General features: G+C 38.1%; 2 protein-coding genes and 2 long non-coding RNA genes across 5 annotated transcripts in view; 2 read left to right on the plus strand and 2 right to left on the minus strand.

Moving 5' to 3' along the window:
- Positions 1-9,902, minus strand: part of LOC148740890 (uncharacterized) — a 244,651-nt gene that overhangs the window by 111,127 nt on the left and 123,622 nt on the right. The window lies entirely within an intron of this gene.
- The window catches only part of LOC148740900 (fibroblast growth factor receptor 4-like), a 78,358-nt gene that overhangs the window by 14,836 nt on the left and 53,620 nt on the right, over positions 1-9,902 (plus strand). The gene's annotated exons all lie outside the window — the stretch shown is intronic.
- Positions 1,113-4,620, plus strand: LOC148740902 (uncharacterized). Its single transcript, XR_015999250.1, has 2 exons — positions 1,113-2,005; positions 2,585-4,620. It is a non-coding gene; the product is annotated as an uncharacterized LOC148740902 (long non-coding RNA).
- On the minus strand, positions 3,269-5,187 carry LOC148740903 (uncharacterized). Its single transcript, XR_015999249.1, has 2 exons — positions 4,661-5,187; positions 3,269-3,908 (listed from the first exon to the last, which is right to left on the minus strand). It is a non-coding gene; the product is annotated as an uncharacterized LOC148740903 (long non-coding RNA).

The raw sequence follows: 9,902 nt of genomic DNA on the forward strand, positions 1-9,902 counted from the left end.
AACAACCGTATCGAATTTCCTGTATTGCGTCACTTGGTGGATCGATCAGTGTTCACGCTTTGCGATCGTAGTACACGATGTTATTGTTTTGGTACAAAACCTGTGGCGGTCGCACGACTTGGCCTCGTATCCTGGTTAAATTCTTACCAATATTATAATATTAAACCTCGACGAGATTTTTCATGTCGAAATGTCGAAAAGCATCATGTTTTCGATTTCGAAACCATTCGAAATGAAGTCATAGAGGCAGTCGGATTTTCGACGTGCGGGTTTCCACCGGCTAACTTAACCACGCAGAGTCTTTGCAGGATTACAAGTGCCACACTTGACCCTTGCAAGCATTGGTATCTACTTTTGAAAGAGGTATGTGACGTTCATTTGCGTAAATATTTCATATGCGATGTATTTAAGATATTTCCCGACGAAATCCAAAGGGTGGCGACACGGGAACTTCAGCCGGCCAACTCATCGTTCGAAGTAGTGGGGTTAGCCAGGATTCCCGACCTCGTTCACGTTGTGTTCACGTTCGGGCTAATAACTGGTCTATCTTCATCGTAATAAACAATCCCCGACGAACTTATTAAATCTGCGGGATTTATGACTATCGTAAATCTGGTGAACTCCGCCACGCTAGACTTTGAGCCCGAAGGCGCGAAAAATTTCTCTTTTGGCGCCAAACTCAGTCACGACTCCGAAGAGCTCGCTTCCTAACTTACCGAAAGATCAGCTAGAGTAAATTCCCTTGGAGTGGAACTGAAGAAGCTTCGAACGCAGATTTCTCATCTCGAATCCGCATGGAGTCAATTTTACAGACCCTTTTTTCCACCTCAATGTTCGTACCTTGTCGTGGTGAGGTGGCTTGAGTGCCTCAATGACCAATTGCAATAAAATGCCTTTAAAGAATTCAGCTTCAGTTGGTGGGCTGTATTTTCTGCAAGGTAGAGGCCAGACTAACACGGACTTTGTCATTGTAGTTATTGTTATGATTATTATAATTATCATTATTATTAATGATTTTGTTATTGTTATCATTATCTTTATGATTGTGATTGAATCATTTTCAAAACGAAATAGGCTGCTCAATGAGGATGGCATGCTGAGGCAAGTAGATTTTCATTTATTTACCCCCCCTCCTCCCAAGTAGAAATTCAAGTGTTTCTGATAGTTTTTCTCTTCAATAGATTGTTAGAATGCAGAAGATTTTCTAAGACACATTGTTCAGAGGGCTTGTCTTAAGTAGTTGTTTTCTGATTCAAAATCACCTGCCTAGTTCTGTTTCTCTTGGGTAGTTAGTCCATGGACTGTTGTTATCTGATGGCAGAACTAACAGGTGGATCTGTTTCTCTTGGGTAGTCAGTCCATTATGGGTTGTTGTTATCTGATGGCAGAACCACCAATCTGTTCTGTTTCTCTTGGGTAGTCAGTCTATGGACTGTTGTTATCTGATGGCAGAACCAGTCCCTATTTTTTTCAGCTCTATGCTGTCAGTCTTTTATGGACAGTTATTTTTATCTGATGGCAGTTTTAGCTTGCTCTTTTTGTTTTGAAAAATGTGTTGCTTATGCTGTTTGTCACGTATCATCTGTTATTAGTCGGAGGCACTTTGGTCAATCAATGCTATTATTGTCTTCATTATTATTATAATTGTTAATTCAGCTGCTACTCTTCTCTCTTTGCCACAGGGCCCACTACATACAGCACTAGCTTAATGAAGTCCCAAAACCTTTCACAATGAGCCAACTCAAGAATTGCAGTCCTGAACAGTTTTTGGGGTTTTCCTGGCTTTTCTTGAGATTATTTTGTCTCAGTTTCAATTACTTGGATACTCATTCAGCTAGACTAACAATAACACCATTTTGTTCATAGATAAACATTGAAATAATCATAATAGTAATATAAATGATAATAATAATGATTTGTTATTGTTATCATTATCATTATCTTTATGATTGTGATCATCATTTTCAAATTGAAATAGGCTGCTCAGTGAGGATGGCATGCTGAGGCAAGTAGATTTTCATTTAATTCCTCCCCCCTCCCCCCAAATAGAAATTCAAGTGTTTCTGATAGTTTGTCTCTTCAATAGATTCTTAGAATGGAGAAGATTTTCTAAGACACATTGTACAGAGGTCTTAAATAGTTGTTTTCTGATTCAAAACCACCTGCCTAGTTCTGTTTCTCTTGGGTAGTTAGTCCATGGACTGTTGTTATCTGATGGCAGAACTAACAGGTGGATCTGTTTCTCTTGGGTAGTCAGTCCATTATGGGCTGTTGTTATCTGATGGCAGAACCACCGATCTGTTCTGTTTCTCTTGGGTGGTCAGTCTATGGACTGTTGTTATCTGATGGCAGAACCAGTCCCTATTTTTTTTTTCAGCTCTATGCTGTCAGTCTTTTATGGACAGTTATTTTTATTTGATGGCAGTTTTAGCTTGCTCTTTTTGTTTTGAAAAGTGTGTTGCTTATGCTGTTTGTCACGTATCATCTGTTATTAGTCATAGGGTGACTTTGGTCAATCAATGCTATCATTGTCCTTAGTATTATTATTATTAATTCAGCTGCTACTCTTCTCTCTTTGACACAGGGCCCACTACAGACAGCACTAGCTTAATGAAGTCCCAAAACCTTTCACAATGAGCCAACTCAAGAATTGCAGTCCTGAACAGTTTTTGGGGTTTTTCTGTCTTTTCTTAATTTGTTTTTGCCCCAGTTTCAATCACTTGGATACTCATTCAGCTAGACTAACAATAACACTATTTTGTTCATAGATAAACATTGAAATAATCATAATAGTAATATAAATGATCATAATAATGATTAGATTAATGGAAATAATCATAGGAATTATAACCATCAGGATAATGAACATTATTTCTCTAACTATTGTAAATATTTTTATCATTATTATTATTATTATTATTATCATTATTATTGTTATCACTGTTATTATTATTATTATCATTATTATTGTTATCAATGTTATTATTATTTCCATCATGAATTATTAGAGATGCTTGGAAAAAAATGATCTATAGTTCCCTCCAACTCATTATTCTTTCAGTTAAGTGAATTAAGACTTTGTGAACAGTTACTGCTTTATTCTGTCATTCCTGATGACCATAGAAATGGTGAAAGTCCACAGATATTATCCCTCTAAGAGTTTCTCCAGGTGTTTTTTTTTTCCTCTGAATTTGGTTACAACAGAATGAAGGGCATCAGAGTATTGTGCGCCCAGCTGGACATGAATTGCATTAATATTACAGGGTCATTTTGCTGTATTCAGGGTTTAATCTTAGCCTTCTACAGACAAGTTTGTTCCTCTAAATGCAAAACACATTTTACAAACTTACAAAAACTGCCAAGAAACAGCTACTAAATTTATGGAAACATGACGAACAAGTCAACTAGACTGTGTACTACACATCATTGAAATCAAAGTATCACTTTAGGAACATAAAATCGCAAGGTCAGTTTCCCATTTTTAGTGCCTGAGAAAAGATCAGGCCACCAGATTACTTCAAATTCCCTGGTTGCTCGTCCATCTCAATTGCCAACAACCATTTTAGTTTACTGGGTGAGAATCGTGCTTGATTTCTTGCCCCATGCTCTTTAATTGGCCGCCTGTAAAGCTTGTTGAGAATTTAACAGCTAATACTTGCAGCAACCTCCATATTCCCCCGATAGCTTTTCTTAACTCTAATGGTACAGAACTTTGATGACTCAGGCCAGAAATAACATCATTCACTCTACCATCCCTGTAATAAAAAACTTTGGATTTTTCTCTCCATACAGGGGGCCGCAAATGTATTTTTACCCTCGCACGTTTATAAAAGCATTCGGCATGCCTGCTAACAAAGCTTGGATGTATGTTTCAGGAACTTAGTATCTTTCAACTCGACACCATTTGCCTGAAACCAAAATAATAATTACGAAAGTTAAGAGATTATTTACTTCTGGAGTGAAATGTACTAAATGATTTGCCCTTTCAAACATAAACCTGAGTTATCAGGTTTTGTCAATCACAAAATTACACGCCGGGTTATTAGTATTCCTTGGGGACCTTCCTATATTATCATAAATATCTAAGACAAGCAGGTCATTTAGCTAGGTAATCTATGTTAAAAACCGCGCTGTACAGCACTTAGAATTATTTTCCTCACTCATTTTTCTTACACTGCAACTTCGCGTACAACGCAATTATTACTACGCAGTCATATCTGGTGTCCAATTGGGAGAAGAGCTTATTATTTTTGTTTTAGAGGTGAACTACGATTTCTTGTATGTCCCCTATTTCGTCGAAGAAAAGCTCGAACAAATACTGAAAGTAATGAGTAAGTCACTATGAACAACTAGTGCAAAGTGACAGCACTATCGAGCCAAACTGAGAACTGTTCTTTAATGATTTTTAACGTGAACCACCAATTCTTACTATTTTTAATTTCTGCGTTTTAATAGACTTTGACATGTTCTTGAGAAGATATTAAATCGGTTAGCGCTGTTGTTCCCTTCTAAATTATTTTGGTGGAAGCGCCTCAGAAGACACTGGTTTAACTAAAACCATGTTGGGCGACGTTACATTTTGACTGCACAACCCGCAATTAAATTTAATTTTAACAGCTATTCGAGTGTGTGGAGAACGGAAAAGAGCAAAATTACATACCATCGGCCTTTCGATGCACGGACGAATTAAAACTTTTTACAATTCCACTTATCCATTGCTTGTAACTGGTAGACCTTGTCCTTATTCTTGCGGGAGGCCGTACGATCTGTTGTCCATTGTAGAACTTGGCAAACTTAGCGCACTCTGCCTCGAGCGCAACAATGTGATCTTTCGATTCTCTATCTCACTAGCGCAGTTGTTGTGCTGAACATGGACGAATAATACATCGCAGCGTGTCTTGTAGATAGCTAGAGATGCCATGCATGTTTAGGATAAGCGCTGAATATGGACGAGCGTTAAAGCCGCCACTGAAAAAGCACAATCGACCGATTTTCATTGTAAGGATCAGGCCTTTCACACAGCTGTCAGAATTAAAGAGAGGAAGAACGTCGATCTCGCTCACCTAAGTAGCGAAGTACACCACGAGCGGCGACGATGATCAAACACCTGGAAGATCACCGTGGTGTCCCTCTACTCTTTGGTATCATAACCAAGAGCGAGCCCTTTCGACTTGTCACTAAGTTTTACGGATTATAAATCAAAGGCCCCGCTCTACACAAAGCCTTAAAGAATGAAACACTAGAAAAGCTTGCTTAGCTTGGAATTATAAAAATTTCCTTTCTTAAAAATCGAAGATTTTCATGGTTTCCGTAACTTCGTATTTTTCCAAATTTCCTCTTTTACATGTTATGCTGTTTTGCATTTTCTTCAGCGTATAATATAGTTCAGCGTCGATCATTTATCATCCTTAGAAGAAAATATTCTGATCTTTACGTTTAACTATAAAATTGCTTTGGCTTACATTGTGCGCATAAAAGGAGCGTTAAATTAAACATGAGTTGATTCCACGCGAGGGTTTTACCTGGGAAAATGCCTGCACACGAGAGACACCGACATTACCGCGTGTCCCTTTCTGGAAAACATTCGTGTTATGACAAGAAAGGTCAGCTTAAGGGTTTTGGGTTACCCAAACTATGCAATTTTGACGCCGAAAAGTGCCAAAAAGTAATTACAGAAACTTCATCCGCAACACCTTGAACGTGCTGTGGGCGCGAACTGAGATCTTCTCTTACAGTTAATAATTGCCAGGCGGAACTCAAATCCGGCTTAGCCTAATTTGCATAAATTTTTTCGGTGGGCAAAGCTCGTCATGATATGGTATTTCGAGGACTGGACTGGACTGGACTGGACTGGACTGGACTAGTAAAACGAGGACTAGTAAAGCGCGGACTAGTAAAAGGCGGACTAGTAAAACGCAGAGTAGTAAAGCGCGGACTAGTAAGACGCCGACTAGTAAAACGCGGACTAGTAAAACGCAGACTAGTAATACGCGGACTAGTAAAACGCAGACTACTAAAACGCTGACTAGTAAAACGCGGACTAGTAAAACGCAGACTACTAAAACGCTGACTAGTAAAACGCGGACTAGTAAAACGCGGACAAGTAAAACGCTGACTACTAAAACGCGGACTTAACAACAACAACAACAACAACAACAACAACAACAATAACAAAAAACAATTTCATACGAAGGCGATCACAAGACTTAATGGCGAGCCAATTCAGTGAGTGACAATCCCTGTTTGACCTTTAAGCTACAAATGGGTTTGACATGCGCCAGATGCAAACGATTTTATAAGTTTAGGCTAACAAAGAAAGAATTTTATTCAGCAGCAGTTCAAAATCTTAAAATACACTATCGTCGTAAATTTCTCATCTGGAAACTCGATTTTTCTCTTATATTAAAAATTGTTTATTTCGTCGTAAATTTCACGGCAGAAACGCAGGAATTCGATGAATAAAAGTCGCATTAAATCTCCTTGTGTCTAGGTAGAAAGAGTCTCATTGACTTCAGCGTTTTGGTGGAAGAAACACCGATTTACACACGCCATTACAGAAAACAAACAAGCAGACTGACAACTCCAAAACAGCCATTTGCATTCACCTATAATTTGACTTTCTGTGACATTTTAAAACGGAGCAGAGGTAAATCTTCGAAGATTAATCGTTGTTGGAAATAAAAAATACTTTCCGAAAGATCTCTGTTTTGCTCTTTACGAGAAAATCGTCGCATGATCAATTAACTTGTGTGTATTTGTCACACCAGTACTGCTGTTTCTACGAAAGCATATGCTTCTTTCCTCTTTAATTGACAGGTGTCACATCGTGACAGTTACTTTTCAAAAAAATGTTTGAAAATTTGTTCGAAAGCCTTTTAACTACCTGTACAAATAAAAATGTTTCGGCCAAAGGTTTCTCTTTTATTTAAAGAACCTGAATGATTTAGGGTTACAACTACGATTTTAATTACGGGAATATCCTCCTTGAACTTAACAACTTGATAGGGAGTGAGTTATAAAGAAAACAAATGTTATTCAAATTAAAGAGAAAGCTTTCGCCGAAACATTTTTATTTGTAAAGGTAGTTAAAAGGCTTCCGAACAAATTTTCAAACATTTTACGGAAAGTATTTTTTATTTACAACAACGATTAATCTTCGAAGATTTACCTCTGTTCCGTTTTAAAATGTCACGGAAAGTCAAATTGTAAGTGAATGCAAGTATGTGTTTTGGAGTTGTCAGTCTGCTTGTTTGTTTTCTGTAATGGCGTGTGTAAATCGATGTTTCTTCCACCGAAAAGCTGAAGTCAATGAGACTCTTTCTACCTAGATACAAGGAGATTTAATGCGACTTTTATTCATCGAATTCCTGCGTTTCTGCTGTGAAATCTACGACGAAAGTGTATTTTAAGATTTTGAACTGCTGCTGAATAAAATTCTTTCTTTGTTAGCCTAAACTTATAAAATCGTTTGTATCTGGCGCATGTCAAACCCATTTGTAGCTTAAAGGTCAAACAGGGATTGTCACTCACTGAATTGGCTCGCCATTAAGTCTTGTGATCGCCTTCGTATGAAATTGTTTTTTTTTTGCTGTTATTGTTGGTAAGTCCGCGTCTTTTACTAGTCAGCGTTTTACTAGTCCGCGTTTTACTAGTCCGCGTTTTAGTAGTCAGCGTTTTACTAATCAGCGTTCACAAAGAAAACGGGGACTGTTTTCTTGCCGTATCATAAATGTCTTAATGTAGTTGTAATTTGTCTAGAATTTTGAATCTCTTGCTCTGTAAATCTTTTTATTTTATAATATACGTATTAAAAACTGCTTCCTCGACTAGCCTTTGCTAACTGCGGGCAGTGCATTTTTTTTTTGTAATATTGTAATATTGTAATATATCATTAAACTGTTAAACTGTCATTTTATTATTTTTTTACACATATGATAAATATATGACAGATATTCTCTAATTCTGATGGTGTAAATAGTTTGTATTTAATGAAGAATATTTTGAAGATAGGCGTTTGAATAACGTAAATAAACTTAAGCACTCTAACTTGACTACCCATCCATGGTAAAGTTGAATGCAGGGTGTGCTTTATTCAGCGTTGCAAGAAAAGCACTAGCGGTTGGAATGTCCTGCACCACGGCTAAGGTGTCATCCACGTACCTTCTATAGAAATAGGGTAGTTTCTTCTCCCTTTCAAGCTTCTCCTCAATGGAACACATGAATGTATTTGCCGTGAGCGGTCCTAGTGGTGATTCCATTGCTACACCATCTATTTGTTCTTAGAGGCTACCATTAGACTGGAAAAGTTGGTGTTTTGTAGCCGCTCTTTGAAGGGCAATGAGATCATCTCGGCTCATGTTCAGGTTGTATGTCACATTGAACCAGTTCTTAGTGTAAGCTTTGTTAGCAAGGATCCTTATTGTGTCTTCGAGGGGCACATTCGTGAAGAGAGGCGTCATATGATATTAAATATCACACTCACTAAAACGCATCTCCTTGATCTCATCGGCAAACTGGAAAACATCAGTTATTTTATATTTGTTAACCGAAAGCGGGTTTAGTTTCCCGTCGAGCCATTTCGCAAGAGCATAATTACATGTGTTCGTGGAAGACAAAATTGGTCCTAACGCCAATCGTTGTTTATGCGTCTTGGGCAGACCATAGAGGTGTGCCAATCTCGAGCCTTTCTGGCAAACAGAATCAGCGATGTGTTTAGGAAGAATTTTCCGAACCACGGACTCCAGATGTTTCTCTTTTCCTAGTAGAGGGTGATAATGTTGGGATGGTCTACCCCTTGTACTTGGTCTTTCCAAAGATCCATCAACCGACTGAAGAAACGGGATGATAGCGGGGCTCCCACGCGCGCTTAGCGTCAAAACGAAGGGAGGGGTGTCTTAGGCGAGTCTTGGCAAAAGCACATCTTTTATGTTATCATTAATATTACGAACTTGGGAGCTCCGCTTTTTGGCTTGGCTAAATCTATATATTATCATAATCTCGAAACCGGACAAAGGGTCAGGTGCTGTTGTCATGGACAGATCTGACTATGTACGTTTATTAAGTGTGGCGTCCATCAACGATGAAACGAAATTAAAGCCAATATCCTTGGAAAGACCAAGACCAATTTACAATCCTCAAGAAATGCGGTCGGAAGCTGGATTATTTAATCTATGAAATGCTGTTCATCAAAGACAAAACCAACACTTAACACTCAATCTGACTCCATCAAAGCAAAACTTTTTATCTGACAGTTCAAGCGCACCACGCTTGTATTTTATTCACCTATTTTATCTTTTATTCATCGTTTTTATTTCTTAATCACATGCATTGAGACCTTCACACGTACTTTTTCTATATAATGAACTCACAAAATGTATTTATTTGAATTTGAGAATGATGGCATGAAGCCGTCGAAACGTCAGTCTTTAATATCGCTGGTTTTTACCTCATGGTTTTTACCTTACTGTATGACGTAAGTCATGCTATGAGATTTAGGGTTTGGGACCGAAACTCAATTAAAAATCACTCACTCGATTTGTTAGACATTAATTTATGCATTAACCCTGGATTAAACACTTTTTCTCCCCCTACATGACAAGTTTCCCGGTTCAAAGTCAAGGTGTACGTATATTCTGAGGGTGGCACAAAGGCGAGAATATGCCGAACTACTTGGACAGATTCATTTTGGCGTCCTGTCCTTTGAAGCGTGATTGTTTTTTTTTTCATTCCAAACTTGATCAAAACATACCTTTGTGGAGCCAAACATGGAAAGGAAATATTTTACAGAATATTCGACTGCAGAGAAATGGGCGTCTGAGTCCTAAAAGTGACGATAACATGAACGATTCGTGTGTGAAGACCCAAACACCGCGAATATGAAGTGAGCTTAAGCTTACTGCAAA

Source organism: Stylophora pistillata, chromosome 1, assembly GCF_964205215.1.
Source record: "Stylophora pistillata chromosome 1, jaStyPist1.2, whole genome shotgun sequence".
Taxonomy (NCBI): Eukaryota; Metazoa; Cnidaria; class Anthozoa; order Scleractinia; family Pocilloporidae; genus Stylophora; species Stylophora pistillata.